Raw genomic sequence first — 13,115 nt, forward strand, 5'->3', positions numbered from 1 at the left:
CTGGCCCCAGCGTCGGAGGTGGCGTGGGTGCGCCAGATCTGGACATGCCGCACGTGTGCGGGGCGGCCGTTGCGGCGCTACCACCTCCCGGCAGCGTAGGGGACAGGGGGTGCCGGCGACGGCGGTGGCCTTGGTCGCTCGGGGGCTCTCCGATGGCGGCGGCGTTGTGAACGACACGGGATCCACGGCCGACCCTCACGCTAGGGCTGGCCGGAATCGGAAGCTGTGAAGCCGACCTCGAGTGCCAGACCAAACCGCGCTGGCGACGTCGGGGAGGGGCCGTCCGTCATGGCCGGCGTCGGCTCAAACGGCGAGAGCGCGGCACGCTCGCCATGGCTGCCTGCTGTGTGCTGAAGGAGAGGGACGGGGGTGGATGAAGGGAGGGGGTGGGAGGGGGAGGGGGAGGGGGAGGGGGCCATCGCCCCGCTTGCGTCGCATTCTCCCGAGGTCACCCCTCTTTCGTCTTTAGGTTCCCGCCAACTGTCTAGTGTTGGACATCCATCAGAAGACAATCCTAACAAAAAAAAAATGCAAACCTTAAGTAATTATTTCCAAAGTTACCAAAATGCTAGAGCTCATACAACAGGATTATTAACCATCCTTCGTACTGTGCAAATTTGAAAGTGGATGAAAATAGGTTTGATAAATTAAAATGGGGCTTAAGCGTTCCTACCCTTTGTTTTCAAGCGAAATGATGATTTTACCCTCGTTTTTTAAACTTTGTGAATTTACCCTTGTTTTTTTTTTGAACTGAAGGAATAGTCTACTCCTACTCCGTGAAGTCCAGTTATTGGTGTTAACTTTTGGACGAATAGTCAAGTTTGTCCATGTGATTTTACCCCGGTTTTTTTAATGAACTTTATGATTTTACCCTAATTTCAATATTAAAGTTTTGACAAATTTAGTAGGGATGTTGGCAATAAAATTAGACATAAATATATGCAATCTTTTTAGTATTATAAATCTGTGCAAATTTGTCAAAAGTTATAATATCTTTCTTTACATGTACAGCAAAGTTTCAACAGATAACTAGTTAACCCAAATTCAGCAAATGAAACATCATTAGGTACACCGAATAGGCGCAAAAGCTAATAACGGTTCAGACTTCTATCTTCTTCTTCCTACGAACGTATTCAGACTTCAACAGCAGGACCTTCGAGTCTTCGACCTTGCAACCATGGCTACGAGGAACTCATGTTGGGTATCCGCGGCGCCCGGCCCCTGCCTGGATCTGCCCCCGCGCCCTGCCTGGATCTGCAGGCATGCCGCACCTGGCTATATACCCGCCCTGCCCGCTGTCCGCGCAAGCCGCGCGCGTGGCCGCGTGAGCTGCGACGAGCCGCTCTACTTGCCTGAGAGCATGAGCCACTGCCGGGGCCGCTGCTAGGCCGGGCCACGCCGCACCCGCTGCCAGCGCCCTCTCGGGCGGCAGCCGCCGCGCTACGTGCCGCCGTCTTGCCTTGCTAGGGTTACGGGATTGATGAACCAATGTGCGGCTTTGGGACTTAGTGAACGGAGGCGGCGACAGTGTAAAAAGATAAGGGGTGCCTTGGTCATTTTGAGTGGTCAGGTTTTGTTTTTTTTTTTTGTTTCATGGTTTAATGCAGAAAAAAGTAACGCCGTCAGAAAATAAGGGTAAAAGAACAACTTCAAATGAAAATCACAGGAGTAAAATCACAAAGTTGAAAAAACAGAGATAAAATCACCATTGCACTCTACAGTAGGGGTAGAAACACCAACTTCCCAATTAAAATAGACCTTTATTTGACACTAATCTATGAATGCAAAAGACCTGAGTTTTTACATGATCATTTCAAACAACATACAACCAAAATAATGGTCATTCCTTCCTGGTGTACAAATTTGCAATGCAAATAAGATGAATTTCATAGAAAAATAGGTCTATAACTATCTTGACCCTATTCTGTGAACACAGAGCCGAGTTTTTTTATGATTCTTTCAGACAAGAAGATACAACACATATGCTAGGAAACTACAGCCAAGGCTACATAATCATAATCATCAATGTATTGGTGTCACATGCTTAACTTCTTGTGGAAATGGTTCTATCAAACAAAGGCAAAACGTCAACGGGCATCCTAGCTAATAACACAGAAAGTAGGACAACACCTAGTACTGTAGCGGGCAAACTAAACTCATGTCAGACAATAGTCAGGGTAATCTGGGATGCCTTCTATGATGACGAGGGTCTCAAACGCTGCTGTCTTGGGGTCATAGTAGCCCAATGACAAACCTGTGTTGAGCAAAATCCGTCCATCCGTTGGGTCAACAACAGCCAATGGTTCATCATCCATATATCGATCGTGTTCCTCCTGCTCTGGCCCGAATATGAAATACAAAGTGCACCATAGAGCTCGAGGATGGTCATATGTCCAACGCCATGAGCGCACGGTGGACCTTGCAGGGCTTCAAATTCCTCCGTCTTGACATCGATCGCAACGATTTCACAACTTGCAGAAACCGGTCCAAGATTAGGCTCTACTATCCAGTAGATCTTGCCATTGACGACGAAGGTCGGTTGTACGGTAGCTACTGGTCTAGGGGGAGGGTCTATTGGGCGCCACTCCTCGCCATTCACATGCTTCATACAGAGCTCGTAAGTTCTCGTTTCTAGGTTCTTCTCTTTGTAGTTGATATGCACCAAGACATGCTCGTCAACCTCTATGTTTGTAACCCAGACCAATACGACCAGCAAAGAACGTGTCGTCGCTATCATCAAATGTTGTGGGCTGACGGTACCTCATGATAGGATTGCTTATGAAATCCGCGCCAGACCAACTCCCCACATTAAGGTCGTGGCAAGGCTGGGAACACACAACAAACTCCGATCCGGTGGTAATGGCATTAGCAATCTTGGATCACGAATGCATGCATTCCTCCAGATGCACATAGTGACCCAAGCTAGGGTCGATGATGAACATGATATGTTGGCTCCTCTTCAAGTTTGCGTGGATACGGCATGCGAGCGGATGAAACAATCACTCATGATCATTCCACGCCACTCCCTGCAGACCATTCTCAGCTCCGAAAGGGAGCGTGCTGGCAGCCACTTGAGGATGTTGAACCAAGCTGCGGTTGTTGGCGATGAGAAGATCATGTCCTCAATTGTGCGGCCCAGGGACACAAGACTCTCCTCATATAGACCAGTCGTCGGTAAATAGTCATCCTCGCAGTTGCCAATGATGGTATCCTCTGGCGTGAGTAGAATCTCTGGGTCGCTGCCGCCATTGGAGTCCACTGCAAACACCTTGCAAGAGCCTGTCCCAAACATGATCTTCAGAGTAGTACCAGCAGCCGAGTAATATACACCTACTGGGGCAATCCAGAGTGACTTGAAAAGCATGCGCTCGGATTCCGGCCACGCTGTCCGATCAATACAGCAAAGCTTCTCCCACCGGGCTTCCTTCTTGTAATAAACGCATAGAACCAAAAGATCGTCACTGTCCGGCACCCCGTAGCACACACACAAACGCCCATCCAGCTCCGTCAGCACGGACACGGACGTGGCCACATTGCCGAATCCTGGGGGCGACAGCAGCGAACCAAAGGTCTCGTCACCGATGGTGAAAGTGACAATGCCACCGTCAAAGCATAGGAAGTGCAGATACCCGTCTAGGAAGACAGCTGGGTAGTTCCACGGCGTCACGGAGCACAAGGGAGATCTCTCAGCACTAGGCCTCCAGTAACCAGTTCCAGTTGTGCCGAGGACGAAGACCTCGCATGTTGTGGGTGTAAAACCACCGCCTCCATCTCCAGGTTCAGGGTCGGAGAACAAGCGCACGAGCACGACTTTGTACTCCTTCCTCGTCGTGCAGTAACCCTAAGGTAGCGTTCGGTTAGGAGACAAGGTGGGATGGGATGGTCCTGTCTCTGATTTGTGGAACGGGACGAATTCATTTTTTGTTTGGTTGAAAAAGACGGGACTAACCCATTTTCTATTTAGTTTAGAGACATCAAAAGTAGGATGAGCCACTGACATATAGGGCCCACATCCATTAGATTTTTTTCCCTTTTCTTTTTTTTTCTTTTTTCTTCTTCCTTATCCTTTCTTCTTCGTTCTTCCGTCTCGGACTGCGAGTCGCGACCCCGCGCTTGCTGCCCGGCCCTCCACCGGCGATCTCCATGTGCCTCCTCCTCCCTCCACCCACGATCCCGCACCTCCTCCTCCCTCCACCCGGGACCCCGCACTAGCTGGCCGGGCCTCCGTTCACCGGAGTCGGGCCGCTCGACCTTGCTCGCCCCTGTCCGCCAGCCCTGTAGCCACGAGTCGCCCGCCGGAGTTGCCCCGGTGCGCGACGAGGCCGGGCATAGCTCGCGCGGGGCTGGCGGTGGAACCCGCGCCGGCCATCCTCTCTCCTCTCCCTTCTCCCCTGCGTTGTGCGGTGGCCTAAGAGGCAGCGTGCTCGCCCGCGCAGCGACCTTCGAGGCAGCGGCGCTCGCCCTAGTCGGGTTCCTCCATCTTCAAGCTCCTCCGAGCGTCGTCCTTCTTCCTCCCATCCTCTCACGCACGCCGTCCGTGAGCGAGCGCACCTTCTCTCCTTCTTCCTCGCCACCTGCCCGCTCGTCCCATTTAGGCTGACCCTGTCCCTTTGATTTCATGGGACAGGGGGCGTCCCGAATCTGCCGGCATATTCCTCGCAGGGACGGACTCACCCCTGGTTGCCTCTCATCCAAACAACCCTCGACTCAGGATCATCCCACATCGTCCCAGTTATCCCCTCAACCAAACAGACGGTAAGATAGCGGGGTGGCTCCACGGATCGTCTGCTCCATCCTGAAGTTTTGTATGCCATCTTAAAAGGCACCTGGCTGTCTGGCAGAGCCAGGGCCTCGCCGGAGCAAGGGATGACGACGTAGTAGCCGCCGCAGTCAGTGGCTCGGATTCGAATGAGGCCACGGCAGGGCTTGGTGAGAGGCACGACTGACTGTAACCAATCGTCTCGCATCAGCTTCTCGACCGCACCGTTGCCGAGCTGCCATGAATACAGGTAGCCGTCGTAGGACGACCCAACCGCGGTGAGGAGCAGCCTGCGGTGGTCCGCTATGTTGGCTCGCTGGCGGTGGAGATCGATGAAGTAGTCGGAGGAGAGCATCGCGGCCGAATTTTTTTTATTGTTTAGCCTTTTTAAAAAAAAAATCACAAATATATCTCAAGAGAAAAGATTTCAAAATCTAGATCTTCAGCTCGGCGCCATCGTTACTGGTGCCGAGCTATTAGGCTCGACGCTGATGTGACGATGATATGACAGATAGCTCGACGTCGTAGATCCTGACGCCAAGCTCGATGCCGTGCTTAGTAGCGCCGAGACTGTGTTGCGCCTGCCCAATCAGTGAACAGGCTTGCTAGCTATCGAGCTACAGCTGTGCATGCTGTAGTACAAGGCGTGCCTGTCTCTCTCTCATTTCTCTTCCCGCTTTGCATAGGAGTAGTACTGTGTAGTAGTAGCAGCCATCAGAATGTGTGGTGGTCTTTCACTTTGGCAGGGATCGGACGTGACGGTGACTACTCATGCCTGAGCATGCCGTCCTCTCTGCCCGGTGAATTGGTGATCACACGGATGGTTAGATTGATCCGTAGTAGATGATGAAAGTGTATGACCCGCCGCAGCGGTGTTGTCGTTTTCGACAGCTCGCCTGCCTAGGCCCATGTGTCACAATAATTTAGTATCATCTTCTATTAATAATCAGAATTTAGACAAATATTGATTAAGCTAAGCTAATATGATTGTATACGGATTATATGTGTATATTATTATTGCCTATACGAGAGATATACATATGTATTGCATTCCTACCGTAGGTGAGCGAGTTGAAGAGCGTGTTATAGTAGAAAAATAGAATGGTGATTTATAGAATTAATTTTCATTTCCTACCCTATGGATTTGAGATAGACTTATATGTGGACTTTGAAAAGTGGTGGAATGTCAAATTCCAAACAAAATAGCCTAGTTTATTAAGTAGATTTTAATTCCTGCAAATAAAAGGATTCAAACGGCCCCCCTTATATTAATACGACATAATTAAGTACGACAAAAGGGTCTAAAATTTACTGAGATTAATAAAAAAAAGAATACGAACCGTCAGATTCTACGAAGATCCAATGGTTGAAATCTTACCGAAAAGTCCACACCAAATAGGATCATGATTAGGGATGAAAACGGATCGGATACGGACGGATATCACCGATATTATATTTGTTTTCATATTTCTGTCCGGATTCGGATTCGAATACGGATAGTGTCAACTATGTCGGATAGGATACGATTGGATATCGACATCATAAATATGTGATTTGAGTATTCGGATACGGATACGGTATCGGATATGGGATATCCGAACTCGGATACGGACAGATCTCAACCCCTCTAAACGGATTCGGTTTCGAATACGGTCGGAAAATATCCGTACCGTTTTCATCCCTAATCATGATAGGTACCACGTGAAAAATCGAGAGAGCTCTCCTATTAAAAAAAAGAGCTAAAAATAAAAAATTCGGACAACGCGGACCACCCGCGGCAAACGCAGCGGAAGCGCCCCACGGACTTGGCTGGCAGCTGGGCGAGGATCTCCGTCACGATCGACTACCTCATTGGGCAGCGCCTCAGCACCGAGGTCGCTGTCCGCCGCCATGTTGTCCTCTGTGTTCACTGAAACATCCTCAGTTTCCCTTGAAGGGAAAATCCACAGAATAAATTTTAATATGATAAAACCAAGAACCGATTTTATCATATTATCATATTTCAGTCGATGTCACAGTCATACATCGTAAGATTATAAGAATATAAGATATTACATCACTGGAGAACACACCTATTACAGAGTTAATCTAGCGGAAGACTATCGAGTGAAGGCTCCTCCTTCACGGGCATCATCAAAGTTGGCGTAGTGCAGCGTAGATTCCATCTCCGAACCAAACTTGAGCGTAGGCACAAGATCTTCTAATCCTTCTAAAGTCAGCATCTCTGAGAAGCAGGAAATCTGCACACCGCCAGATGTGTGCAGGCCATGGTCAGCACCGATGAGCTTTAGTGGAAAAGATAAACAAGGGATCTGGCGATCCTAATATTTGACTGTGGTTTGCATCCTTAGCGCATGAGAAGTAAATAACATTAGTGATATAATAATAATAATATCCAATTTTTAACACATTCACCACCACACCATCCATATCCATCCGCCATTCATCCATCCCAAACCATCTCCACACCACCAAACCACATCTCATCTCACACACTCAGGTTGACAGGCCAACTCCCTCTCGGCCTTGTCTCAACGGCCCGCAGCCCGCAGCCCCCAAGGCTCACAACCGGAAAATACCCCAAACCCTGGAGGGAGGAAAGAAGGACTCATCTCCTATCTAGTTTAAGCGAAACCCAGGAAAGGTCCATAGCCGACAAGTCGGCATATGTATCGATCGATCAACCAAACACTTTGCAAAGGTTTTACATACCCACAAGATTAGTCATCCTCGGAGCCATGTATCTCCTAGGCAGAATTCCGGTCGCTTGCCAGCCTAGAACGATGCCACCCTACCTCTCAGCCCTAGAACATCCCAAGTCTAGTCTGGGATGGCTGATACTGTGAGTCGTAGACAGAGCCGTGGCTCTCCGGATGTCAAGAGCCGGGTCCACAAGGCCTCCTGAAGTCTCGGAAGGGTGTGGGGGAAACCGCGCGCCCCGTACCTCCTTGCACACATTCGCCTAGCAGTAGTGGCATTGTTCTACCAAGTAGTCCGACCGTCCCGCACCATATAGGGCGAGTGGGATGTAAAGGATTTCCGGTGAGTTTGAGTACTAGTAAGTCCTTAGGGATTGACCAAGCCAGAATGTCTTCATTAGGGTTTCCATTTTACGTGCCACCATAGCACCTCTACCCTGGGCTCCTCCCATCACAGGTTCACACCCAAGGCCACCTCCAATTACCATTTACTCACCACAGGTATTCCATATCCAAGTGCCCAGGTAGCACCACATGGTAAGACTCGCCCCAGGCTCGTCGTTATTCCAGCTCGGTCGACACAACCCTCACTCTCCACGCACCTAAGACACACGCAGCACGCTCACACACCACCAAGTCCGACACCCATAGCCAAACCATTCCTAGGGGGTTCACCACCAGCATCACATCCCCGATGTTATGCGAAGTGGAGTTAATAATAAGTATAGTGGTGTAATATGCAAGCAAGCAGGCAAGTAAGCATATATAAGCGAGCGAATGCGCAAAGCAGGGTGACGTGGTAGAGTGGGTTGCATCAGGGTAATAATGGCTCAGGTAGTAGCATGCATCAAAGTACTAGCAAAGGAATAATTATAAAGCGCTAGCAGTTCTAGATATTATGCAATGTCTAATAGGATTCTCTAAAAGAGGGTGCTGCCATGACACCTGCGATGTAGAGGTAGTAGTGGTACAATTCTCCATTCATTGGTGTTCCATTAGCGGGGTCACCTCCTCCTACGTCGACTCCATTCCGCAGTCCTTGTCGTCGTCCATGTTCTCTTGGTCCGATCGTCAGCTACTCCGCGAAGCGACACGCAATGCAAGAGAGCACTCAACACTCGAAAATATGACGAGACGCCGGAAATCCAATAACGCCAGCGAGACAATAAGAGATACACGGCTTAGCCCTCTCGGCGGTTGTCCGATTTCCTCGGGCCAAAGAATCACAAGTGGTGGTTTGCTAAGCACAAGCTTAAGTCATGGACAAGCCAGTATGGCTTTACGATAAACGGTTTAAGTCAAAGCTTATCTAGAGCAAACACCACGGCTCACGATCTTTCGATCCGGTGTCATTGAATTGATGGGCATTGGAAGTCGGGCCCCAAGAAAGAAGAACGACGGGGTTCGGCTCTTATAGCCTTATCCCGCAAGTCACAATTGGACACGAGTGGCAAACAAGAATGATTAACACTATTATGACTTGGCTCCAACGTACTTCGGCTCGCCTGCTATGGTAGAATGCGGTAGCACAAAGGGATTGGACAGCAATGGGTTCTCTCAATCCACACGACATAATAACGTCGGGAGCTGAGAAGAGAGTTGCTCAGCAAAACAAAAGAAGCAGGGGTTAGCTAGGCACATCCATGTCATGTTCTCAGACACATCTTCGGGAAAGATGGTTTTTGACGGTCGATCGGGTCCACACGCATGGGTCCGAGGTACGACATAGACCATAGCTTCGCTAACAAAAACGGGGAATAGTCCGGTCTTTGATCCAATCGCCACGGACAGGGCGGGGTCGAACAGAGTGGGCTAACAGGGCAATTAGAGCAAGAAACCACAGAGAGCGGAGATCTACTGCTTCCAACGCACACGCCATGACAAAAGATGAGGCATCGGAAGGAGCGACTTACTAAAGGATACAAGTGCGCAAACCACTCATAGGGTACCCGACCTGGGTGCACTGGCACTAAGTCATCTCTTAGATTCGCAGCGGTGCGGTTGTCACCATGAGAATCAAAGAAACACGATGGTCGAACGAGGTACAAGCATACAAGGGCTTGTGCACGAAGAAGCAAACAAAAGCGAAAGAGAGGCATAGCTCCATGGTCATGGCGAGGCAAACTCGCAGCCACAAGCTACACCAACGAGTTGGCACCCATCGTTCTACGATTGTTATCTCCAGGTCATCTCCCACAGGACTTGGTCATGGAGGGCTCAAAGCGTGCGGGTGATATCCGCATCGATGTTAGTATCAACATCGAATCCATCACGACCAGGTTCTAGGGCCGAAGACAGGAGCTAACACTCGTGGTACTATGAAGTCAACTAAAAAGCGAGGGGTCGAGTTACACTGGGCATCACGGCCATGGCGAGATGAATCCCACGATCGTAATGTCCGAACAAGGTACGAACCCTCAGCCGGCTCGAAAGCTCAGCACACAGGCAACAACACAGCAATAAGAACCAAACACGACCGAAAGATGCAACAACTCGACACGACTGTGGAGTAGCACATTCCATAGCTGGGTGATAGATGAATTCCTGTATGGCAGACATATAGACGGGTTGTAAGGACGGAGCATAACGGAGATAACATATGTATATGGAAAGATAGAAGATGGGGGTTTTCCATTGTCTCGATAAGACATACGACTAGGGTCCATGGTCCAGAGGTTACGGCTCGCAGTAGACGGGGTTATGATATCTCCTCAATGGCATGCACTTGCAAGGCAAGGCGACCGGAACGTCGGAAAGACTCCACTTGTCATCGGTACGATGCTAGGGATCACACGGTTTCTCAACGGCTCGCCCTCGTTTAATGAGGCAGCCGAAATGTTGGGAACTAACTCAGTACCACGACAGCACAGTGCTAGGTCATGCGGTGTATGCCAAGGCTTTGTCCGTGAGTTGTGCAATTTGACTACTTCAAAAGGCCTTTAGTGTGGGTCCCGGTAGATCTCGACGGCATGTTCTCGTAACTCGAGGTAGCCGGAACAGTGGTGAAACACGGCCACAGGGTTCCACGGAACCATCAGGGCAACCAAAAAGGGAATCCTGTAGTCCATGATGCGGCGATCAATACCACGTGGTCCAATTATAGCTTCGAGGCTCACAATGAGGTCATGGTAATTCTTCGCCGCGGCATGGCTTGGCCACGACGGGGTTTTTTTATAGGCGACAAGTCCTTTCCGGCATCTCCTACGCCGTGGATCCGTTTGGCTAAGTTCGATCTCGTGCTAGTGAGTGCGGGCGTGTCTAGGAGTGGTAGAGCTCCGTCGCAATGTCAGAGACAACAATCAAGGCTTGACTCATTCGGGCGTGGTTCACGGTGGACGAGGCATGGCTCTAGAGAATGCTTCAATGGTAGTCAGCAACCACACCGGCATTCTTGGAACTCCGGCGATTCGATTTGGCTTGGGTTAGTCACGTGTGTGTGTGCTTGTGTCCAAAGGCCGGAGGTGGCCTCGGTCTACGCGTCCCATGGTTGGAACGCCATGGCCGGTAATCAAAGTCAGGGTTGGAAAGAGGGGCTCGGTGGTGGCTGTTGGACGGAGCTCGGCCATGGTTCGCGAAAGACGCCGCAAGGGGCCGGCTTCTTCCCTGCACATAGAGTTACACGGCTCGAAGGCCGGACACAAGGATGGACATGGCCAAGTGGTGCTGTCGTCCTCCAGCATGGTGGCGTTGCGGGGTCGCTTCCTCCCTGCGATAGTGGGAACAGCGGCACGAAGGCCGGGCTCAGCACGAGTAACGGTAGGGAGGGGCAAAGATGGGGTCCTAGGCTTTGGGTGCTCACCGTCTGTTTGGGTAGGTCGTTGCGGTCTTGGAACAGGGGCGCGTCGAGGTGCTGCCACCGTGCCTAGGGCATGGACGAACATGCTGCGGCAGTGCTTCAAGGCGATGGCTTGCTATTCTAGCTGCAGCTTCAGCAGGCGATGCAGCTCCTGCTCTCGGCCATGGTGACGTCGGTGCGGGTCGAAGTGGAGGGCACCGGTGCGGCCTCGGTGAAGCATGACGACATCAGCGCGGAGGGGCTCGTCGTGGTCGAGACTGGGTCGGGGCTTGGCATGGCCACGGCCGAGGATGAGGCGTGGAGCAGAGGCTCGAGGTGGGCGTCGACGAGGTGGTGCAGCTGCGTGGACATCGCGGGGTCCTCGGGCTTGGCCTCAGGTCCCGGGACGGCGCTTGTCGGGCGGCCGGGGAGCACGGCGTCGCGGGCAGCGCTGCGGCTTCGGCAGTGGCTCCGGCGATGTGCTTCGGAGCAGCGTGGCGAAGGTGGCTCCGGGCGGTCATTCCGGCAGCGTGGTGGGCGACGTCGTGGCCTAGGACGTCGAGACGCATTCACGGGGTTGCTGCTTGACGCAGAGGAGGAGCAGAGCATGACGAGGCATGGCATGACGTCGTGGCAAGGGCACGGTCTCCGGTGTCGCGAGCAACACGACGTGTAGGGCTCGCGAGCGCAGACCGGCCTGGAGCAGAGGACGATGGAGCGGCTTTGCGGGCTCGAGGCAAGGTGGTCATGGCTCCCGGCGTGGCGAGGCGCTGCGGACGAAGAGACGGACACGCGGTGGAGCAGTCCCGGCAGCGGAGTGGACCAGCGAGGGGTCACCGGCAGCGAGGACGACGGAGCACGGCGTCGGCGGTGCGGTGCGTCGCGTTGAGTGCCTCCACGGTGAGCTCGAAGCAGCGGTGCGCAGCTCCGGTGGAGAACGAGGTCGTGGCCGTAGCGACGGTTGTGGAGAGCGGCGGCGCACTGGAGGAGGAAGAAGGGAATGACGGCGGCTTGGAGGAAGAAGAAGAGGGGCGGCCGGTTGTGGCGTTTTATAGGGCGAGCGGCTAGGGCTCCAGGCACTGTGGACGGCGATCCTCGGCTTCCGTGCAGAGAAGGGGCACGCGGCGCGCATCGTGCGGCGTGGAACGCGGGGCGGTGTCGGGCGCGAGCTTGCGTGCGGTGCGCGTGCAGGGTGCATGCACGTGTGTCCGAGTGAGTGGCGGCGGCGGCGTCTGGAGGCCAGGGCGCGTGCGCCCTGGGGTTGGAGTGGGGGCTTCGGCTGCTGGCCAGGCTGGGCCAAAGGGAGCAGGGCCGCTGCCTCGGCTGGGCCAGCGGAGCGAGCAGGCCGTGCGTGCGCGTGGGCCGGAGGGGATAAGCTGGGCCAGGCTAGGCTGCTGCGCCGGTTGGGCCAAGAGAAGGGGTGAGCGGGTTGGGCCTCCAGCGCAAGTGGGAGAGTCCGGCTGGGAGGTGAGGTGGTCACGGGCCGAGGAGGCGAGCTAGGCTGACTCTGTTGCTTGGGCTGGTTTGGCCATTTCCTTTTTCTCCTCCCTGTTCTATCCCTTTCTATTTCTATTTTCTACCTTCTAAATAAACCAAGGGCTTCTATGTGGGGTCCAGTCAAGGGTTGGCAATTCACGGGCATTGAGTTGATAAAGATAGTTGGTTGACTATTGAAATTAGGTCAAGGGGTTCGAAACTAAAGAGACGAATTAAGAGAGAGAGATAGAAGGATTCATGAGAGATTCCAGAAGAAGTCAAAAGGATTCGCTACGGACTTGTGCTCTCCAACTTAAAACCCTAAACCGAATAAGAAACTCTGGCAAGCTCCTACAAGCAACACTATATGTATGCAACAATTTATTTATAAATTATTTTTTGTTTG

General features: G+C 52.1%; 1 pseudogene; it reads right to left on the reverse strand.

The window, feature by feature from the left end:
* Positions 1–2,156: 2,156 nt before the first annotated feature.
* On the reverse strand, positions 2,157–11,605 carry LOC136506891 (uncharacterized; annotated as a pseudogene).
* Between the last annotated feature and the right edge of the window lie 1,510 nt (positions 11,606–13,115).

Source organism: Miscanthus floridulus, chromosome 15 (assembly GCF_019320115.1).
Source record: "Miscanthus floridulus cultivar M001 chromosome 15, ASM1932011v1, whole genome shotgun sequence".
NCBI classification, from domain to species: Eukaryota; Viridiplantae; Streptophyta; class Magnoliopsida; order Poales; family Poaceae; genus Miscanthus; species Miscanthus floridulus.